The sequence below is a fragment of the Lutra lutra genome, chromosome 5 (genome assembly GCF_902655055.1).
Source record: "Lutra lutra chromosome 5, mLutLut1.2, whole genome shotgun sequence".
Lineage (NCBI taxonomy): Eukaryota > Metazoa > Chordata > Mammalia > Carnivora > Mustelidae > Lutra > Lutra lutra.
Window position 1 is genome coordinate 26679540 of NC_062282.1, and position 8077 is coordinate 26687616.

General features: G+C 37.5%; 1 pseudogene; it reads right to left on the reverse strand.

Annotated features, from left to right (window-relative positions):
• Nucleotides 1-5495: 5495 nt before the first annotated feature.
• Nucleotides 5496-6276, reverse strand: LOC125101008 (40S ribosomal protein S4, X isoform-like; annotated as a pseudogene).
• Nucleotides 6277-8077: the final 1801 nt, after the last annotated feature.

Here is an 8077-nt window from a genome sequence, read left to right on the forward strand (position 1 = left end):
TGAAAGAAAGAGAGAAAGGGAGAAGAGAAAAAAGAAAAGGAAGGAAGGAAGGGAGAGAAAGAAAAGTTAAAGCAAAGAAAATAATCATATTATACAACATGGTTCAATAATATATTCATGGCCATAATAATACAAACACTGAATACTGACCATCCAAAAATTGAAAAAACTATATAGGGAAAATGTGGAAGGGAATTGAGAACATATATATAGCTCACAAGAGCGGTACATGATAGGATTGTATCATTACATTCTCTGGAAGAAATAAACAGGTAATATCTAAAACTGAAAAAAAAATCCAGAATGGCAGTATAAACATATTACTTAGGTGTGCTAAATATAGGTAAAAAAATTACAATTCATTACCACTGAAGAGCAGGAGTCAGCGGTAGGAAAGGGAAAGTAAAGGAACACCATTTCTTTTATAAACTTGTACCAGTATTTGTCTTTTAAACTATGTATATGTATTACTTTGGAGACTAAAATTGTGTTCAGAATAGTAAAATCAAAGAAAAGAAAAGCAGAACAAAATTAAGAAACAAGCTTATAAAATTTTGAAATCTCCAAATATTGAGTATACTATGATTTAAACTTTAATAAAATAATCCATAGGTTAAATGGGTTTCTTTAAAAGGAGAGAGATGTAAGTGGCACCTGGATGGCTCAGGCATTAAACGTCTGCCTTTGGCTCAAGTCATGAACCCAAGGTCCTTGGATTGAGAAGCCTGCTTCTTCCTCTCCTACTCCCCCTGCCTCTGTTCCCTCTCTCACTGTGTCTCTCTCTGTCAAATAAATAAATAAAATCTAAAAAAAAAATAAGGAAGGTTTTCCTGTTTTTATAAAGAATTGCCTGATTCCTGGCATTTCTAGAGAGGGGATACCATGATAACCAATGTTCTGATTTAACACATAAACCAGATGACATTATGTCCAAAGCCTGCAGTCCAATGATTTTCTAACATGGAGTCAAGCCACAGTCCTTAGAATGACTATTACCATTCTGGAAGAGTTGCACCCCAACGTCCCTGACCTCATTTCCACATCCTTCCCCTTATTCATTCTACTCTAGCCCTGTGGTCTCCCTTGTTTCTTGACCACGTACATTCTGCTGCACCGCCTTTTCATTTGCTGTTTCCTCAGCTTAGAATAAACTTCTCTCGGATATGTCTGTGGATCTCTCTTCGTATTGTTTAGATCTCCTCTATGACAGAGGAATCCCCTGGCCATTGTATATAAAATAGTACTTCCCGCCTCCTGTACATAGGTATCTCCCTTTAATACTGTTTATTTTTCTTCAAAACACTTTATCATCACTTGAGCTGATAGGAATGCATTTGAGGATTAGAGTTGAACAAATACAAAAAATCAGAGAACCCCAGGGAAGCAAAGGAAACAAAGCTGAAGAGGAAACATGACAACAAATGTTTAAGGGACAGTCAATAGACCCATCCAACTGATACTGGAATTACATTTGAGAGGTGAGGATGAGACAAATTAGTAAAACAGTTGTGGTCCAGTTTAGGAGAATCCTTATGTCCTATATAATGAGGTACATTTGGAAGTTTTCAATCAGGATTTAATATGGAAATATTTTAGTGAGATGGGCTGGTACTAATAAATAGGACAGGTTAGGGAAGAAGGAGGTTGGAGGCCTAGCAACCAGTTAACAAGCAACTGCTCAGGTAGAGATAATGTTAAATACAACAGAAAGGATGAAAAGAACCAGGACTTCATGACTCACTATAAAAAAAGAAAAAAAAAGGGATTAATCAAAAAACTAGGAAGTTTAAATTTTGGATATATTAAGAAAGTAATGATCCCAAAGATTGGAATAAGTATGTCAAAAGACAGAGTCGTTTTTGATGAGAAGGTTGAAAGTTCTCTCCTAACTGTATTTTGGGATGACATTGAGGTTTTAAAGAGGAAATGATGAACTGGAAAATATAAATGCAGGAAAAATTCAGGGCTATCAATACAGACAGGGAAATTTATCTGTTTAGAAATGATGATCATAGTGAGAGAAGAAGACTTCTGAGAAAGACTTTACTCTTACTCAGAAGAGTAGAGTACTTCAGATTACACCTTGGGAAACGTCACCTTGGGAAATTGGGGGCAGAAAGAAGAGCCAAGAAGGAAGAAAAGAATTGTGGAAGAAGTGAATGAAAAAATAGGCCACTGTAATGTTGTGGAAGTTAGAAAAAAGGAAAATTTCTTTTCAAATGTTGCATAAAAGTCAAAAGGGATGACTGAACAAGTCTTTGAAGTACTCAAGGTTTAAGATCCTGAAAAAAAGACAAAAACAAAAATGAATTGTAGCAGACCTTTAACATTGTCTAAGACTTAATTTCTCAAGTTTCCATGATAACATATTACTCATCAACTCTAAAAACTGGGGATTTTAATGTCTATGTGATAGAATTGTTAGAAGAATTAAGTATGTTACTATATTTAAATATAAATGGCAAATCTGTGTTGAGATCAGATTCTAGATAAGTGGATAGACACAGTTATTAGACAAATGTTCTGGTTATCTACTGTTGTATAATAAACCATCTTAAACTCAGCAGCTAAAAGGAAATCCAAATGTTTCATTGAGATTCTCTCTCATGAGCTTGCAGGTTGACTGGGCTCTGCTAGGCCATTTTGCTCAGGGTAACTTATGTGGTTATAGTCAGACAATGGCTGAGGACTGGAGTCATCCTGCATGTCTGGTAGTTAATGCTGGGCTTTGCCTGAGGCTTCAGCTGCTATACGGGTCAAAACACCTAGACATGGACACTCCATATAGCCTGGAATTCCTCACAGCTTGGGACTGGGTTCCAAAAGAAAGCATCCCAAGAGGAAAAGAAATAGATCACCTTATAGCATCTGGCCTCAGATATAATGTGATATCATTCCTGCCATATTTTATTTGTTAAAAGCAAGTCATTAAGGCTAGCCCTTATTCACGGGACGAATTAGATTCTACTTCTTAATGGAAGAGTAGCAAAGAATTTATGAGTATGTTTAAAACTACCACAATAAGCGACTTTCTCTTAACCATAACCCTACATGTTTAATGTAAATTCATGCTTCAACAGAATTACTAATTCTTACAAAGACCTTGGAGAATTCTTATGAATATCTGAATCTGTGAAGATTTAATCTATATATTCAAAGTTTTACTATATTTAAAAATACAATACTAAGGAGTTGTTGAAGCCCCCTTTTGTTCTCCCCTTTGGAGGTGACAGTTTGACCATGAGATGTGGAGACAGAAGCATGCCCAAGAACCAAAGAGATGGCAGAGAGGCTGAAAAAGCAGCAGTGAGGCTGAGGCCTTGAGGATGTGGCTGATATGGTTGGAAGACTGGTTAAATACAGGTAAAACTGGGTATGTTAGTAAATATTTTGAGGCTATAGAAGGGATTTACAAATATAGAAAGGAAGAGTGTTTGGAAAATTTTAGGTCAATGTGTTAAGTGCTGGATGGAAATTGAGAGTATAGAAACTCGTTTTTTAAAACAGACATATAAACATACATACACATACATAGGTAGATTCGAAAAGCATATATATTTGCATGTAAATACATATACAAATACTTTTCCTACCTCTTTCTGCTGAATGGATGTGGCAACAATACCACCCCAGTAACAATAAGCACATTAAACACTAAGTTCTTCACTTCTAAACACCATCTTTTGTCAAAAGAAACCAGACCTTCTTAGAGAAACAGTTAAATTTCAAGGCTGGGTAAAGAGAGTATAAAGTGAGCCTGGGATAGCTTGTTATGCCAGAAACAAAGTCCCTAAAAGAAAAATGCAAGCATGTCAAGTAACTCAGATATTAGTTTAAAGTGGCTGTCACAAACCAAATCTGAGACAATTTGAGCACCAAAATAATATATATAATATAATATATAATATATAAAATAATAGAAATTATATATATATATGTGTGTGTGTGTATATATATATATATATATACATATATATATATATATATATGAATGAAATCCATTGAAAGAAACAGAAGAATCTATACAACCATACTGATATAAATGAAGAATAGAGAAGGAACATAATGGTTAATTTTATGTGTCAGCTTGACTGGGCCACAGGTTACCTCAATATTTGGCTAACCATTATTCTGGGTATGTCTGTGAGGGCATTTCTGGATGAACTTTATATTTGAAGTGGTAGACTGAGGACAGCAGCTGCTCTACCTAAAGTGGATGGGCTTTATTCAATCCACTGGAGGCCTGATTAGAAAAAGAAAAAGGACTTGGACTAGAACTTACACCATTAGCAATTAGATTCAAGTCAAAATTATACTATGAGCTCTCCTGAGTCTCCAAGCTTACCTAAAGCAGACTATGGGACTTCTTAGCCTCTATAACAACATAAACCAATTCCTTATGATCTCTCTCTCTCTCTCTCTCTGTGTGTGTGTGTGTGTGTGTGTGTGTGTGATGAAGACTGATGAAGCTCAGGACATTGAGCCCCTAAAAACAACCTATTGGGTTGTTTCGCTGGAGAACCCAGACTAGAACAGAATTCTAAGGATGGTTTTTCTGGGTTGATTCTAGGCTTTTCAGAATTACATCTCTAACCTGATTAAATTTAAAGATACTAATGACTCTATTTCCAGAAGTAAAGATGGCACCGATATCCCAAGATACTACTGGACTCCTAATCAACCATTTGTAAGAAGCATGGGGCTGAAAAACTGTGCATATGATACTTCAGAACATTTCTGGAAAACTGTGAAATATATTGAGATTTCTGATTGCTCCCAATTAGCTGGACAAAACAGTGAAAGGAAAGGTTGAACTCAGGGATTCAAATTCTCAGCTCAAGCATAAAAACCTTAAAACTTTTTTGGGTACCCTGAAATGAGATCCCTATCTCCAATAGTTACAGGACTGAGATTGCTGAAAATCAAACACATAATCTCATCCTGCATCTGGCTTAATTACACTACAATTTGAGCACCTACTTTCATAGGGTGTTGAATGTTAAGGTGGGGACACTGATGGGAAATAATGGGATCTTGTAAGCTTGAATAAAGATGTGTGGGAAGACTGATGAAGCTCAGGACATTGAGCCCCTAAATTCTGATGAATCTTCTTTGTCAGTGAAAGAAGCCTCTTTACTGCCTTAAGTAGAAATACGTGCCTTATTCTCAGTGGAAATAGACTTACCACAATCAGGAGAAATGGCCTCACCACCCCAGTAGTAGTGGCTTTGCCACTACTAGTCATGGCAGCAGCTTTTCCACCCACTCCACCCTCACCATGTTCTGAGGGGATTAACCCTGCATTGTGTGAGGAAAAACTGTAATGGCCTCCTTTGGTGTAGCTGCCATGCAAAACAATGTTGATTCTCCTCATGACCCACTCCCACAAACCCTCTTTGTTTTTTGACCTACAACCAGACTCATTTTTTAAAAATTGTGCTGTATGACCTTTAAATAAGTACAAAGACTTCCGATCACATCACCTAGGGATCATTTTACCCACTGCTCTGTTTGGCCACCAGTCCCTTGTCTCTCTCTTAAGCAATGGTTAGGCAGATACCCTTTCCACAGGGAAGAGAAATCCATGGTTTGTTGCCTTTGCCAATAATAAAAATTTTGGAGAGTTGGATAGCAAAGCTGTTGCCACTGGCATCTCTCAGGTGAACTATATCAAAAGAACCAGGGTGTTTCTCTGTTGGTGATCACACCAATTCTTCCCACGTTAACACACCTCCAGTCACCATATACAGATTACTAGTATCAAATTTGATGAAATCAGTAATCTTTCCAGTCTCCAAATCAATTTAAATGGTGTCATTCACTTTGAAGAGGGGATCAGGATAGCAGATGGTGCGAGCATCCTGAGTCACCAGGTGAGACATTCCTTTTGTCCCCCCAAAAATCTTTCTCACACTGCACAACTTATACTTAGCCTCCTCAGGTGTAATCCAATGAACAGCAAAACAACCATTGGTGTCATAGATCAGACAGAAATTCTCCCCAGTCTTGTCAATGCTGATGACATGCATAAAACCAGCAGGGTATGTTATATCAGTTTGGACCTTGTCATCAAACTTAATAAAATATTGCATAAAGATCTTCTTCATTTTATCTCTTGTTAGGCATGTTCTTTAGGAAAATGATGAGAGGGAGATAATCTCTCAGCTTATGGGGACCAGTAGCTGGATGAGGAGCAAAGACATCAGTCAGTATATCCAGTATCCAATGCTTTGGAACTGCTACATGCTTCAGAGGCTTCTTGGGATCATGAATCATGGTTGCACTAGACAAAAAAAGGGGCTATAACTAGACTTATTGCAGCAGGGCCCTAAAGGTATGAAGGTATGGGCCCAGCATGCTTCCGCTGCGCCACTCTGCTTAAAGGTATGAAGGTATGAAGTATAACTCATGAGAAAGTATACTGTATTCCAAAAGAACTACTTAAGTTTCCTAATTTATACAGACAGAAATCTGTGGAGTATGTGTGTAAAACAATATTGAGGGTGTGGGATGGTGGAAGGAACATACATTTGGATCAGGCTAAATTTATTGATAAAATCTCGCCAAGCAGAGATTCTGCATTTAATGTTGCAGATAGGGGAGTTAGGAAGGACTCTCATGATTTATTTGTTTGGTTGGCTGAAACATGGACTAAAAGGTGGCCTATAGAAAACAAATTAGAAATGCCAGACCTGCCTTGGTTTAATGGAGAAGGATTCAAAGACGTGGAAAGATTGGAATGTTAGAGTACTTTTGTCATTTGAGACTTACACTGGGAAGGTTTAAAAAAAAGGCTTGCCTTTCACCATTACTGTGAAAAATAAACTGGTAAGGAGAATCCTGGCATCCTTGAAAAACTCTATAATAGTTCTTCTCTATAGGTTAGACCTTACCATGGGAACTTGTCACTGAATTGAGAAATTGAAATGCAATGAGAGTAACTGAGTTTCAGGGAGGCAGGGGCCAAGTAGCAGCACTTAAGCACCAAAGGCAAGGTTGGCATGGTTATGGTAATGGGTGACAGAAACAAAGCAGCAATTGGAATAGTCTGACTTACATAAATCTATGGCATTGACTATTTGATTGTGGTGTTCCTAAAAGTGGAATCGATATTTAAAACAACAACAACAACAAGAACAACAATGACTAAATTCTACTTGATTTGTATAAGCAGAAAAATTCTAGGTCAAGTGAACAAAAGTTTAACCTGAATGTAAAAACAGAGTCACAGCCCCTCAATCAATTCCCAGATTTGAGCCAGTTTACCGACTAATACCTGAATGAAGGTGGAGTCTTGACAAAAATTTGTACTGCTAATATTTCTCCCATCCCTCTCCAAAGGAACCTACAGCTTTTTATCAGGATAACTTATTGGGGTAAAGTAAATAATCACACCTTTTCTGGACTATTGGACACTGGCTCTGAACTGACATGAATTCCAGGAGACATAAACGTCATTGTAGACCACCAGTCAGTGTAGGGGTTTATAGAGATCAAATGATCAATGGAATATTAACTCAAGTCTATCTCATAGTATGCTCTGTGGGTCCTCAAACCCATCCTGTGGTTAATTTCCCAGTCCCAGAATATGTAATTGGAATAGACACACTCAACCACTAGCAGGATGCCCACATTATATCCCTGACCTGTGGAGTTGAGGCTATTATTGTGGGAAAGGCTAAGGAAAGTCTCTAGAACTGCTTCCACTTAGGAAAACAGTAAACTAAAAGCAATACCACATTCATGGAAGGATTGCAGAAATTAGTGCCAATATCAAGACCTTGAAAGATGCAGTGGTGGTGATTCCCATCACATCCTTATTCAATTCACCTATATGGTCTGTGAAGAAAAAGAATGGATCTTGCACAATGACCGTAGATTACCGTTAAGTTTAACCAGGTGGTGACTCTAGTTGCAGCTGTTGTATCTGATGTGGTTTCATTGCTTGAACAAATTAATTTATCCCTTTTTTACCTCATATGCAAATGCTTTTCCTCCCTTTATAAGTCAATAAAGACCACTAGAAGAAGTTTGCTTTCACCTGGCAAGGCCAGCAATACATCTTCACTGTCCTTCA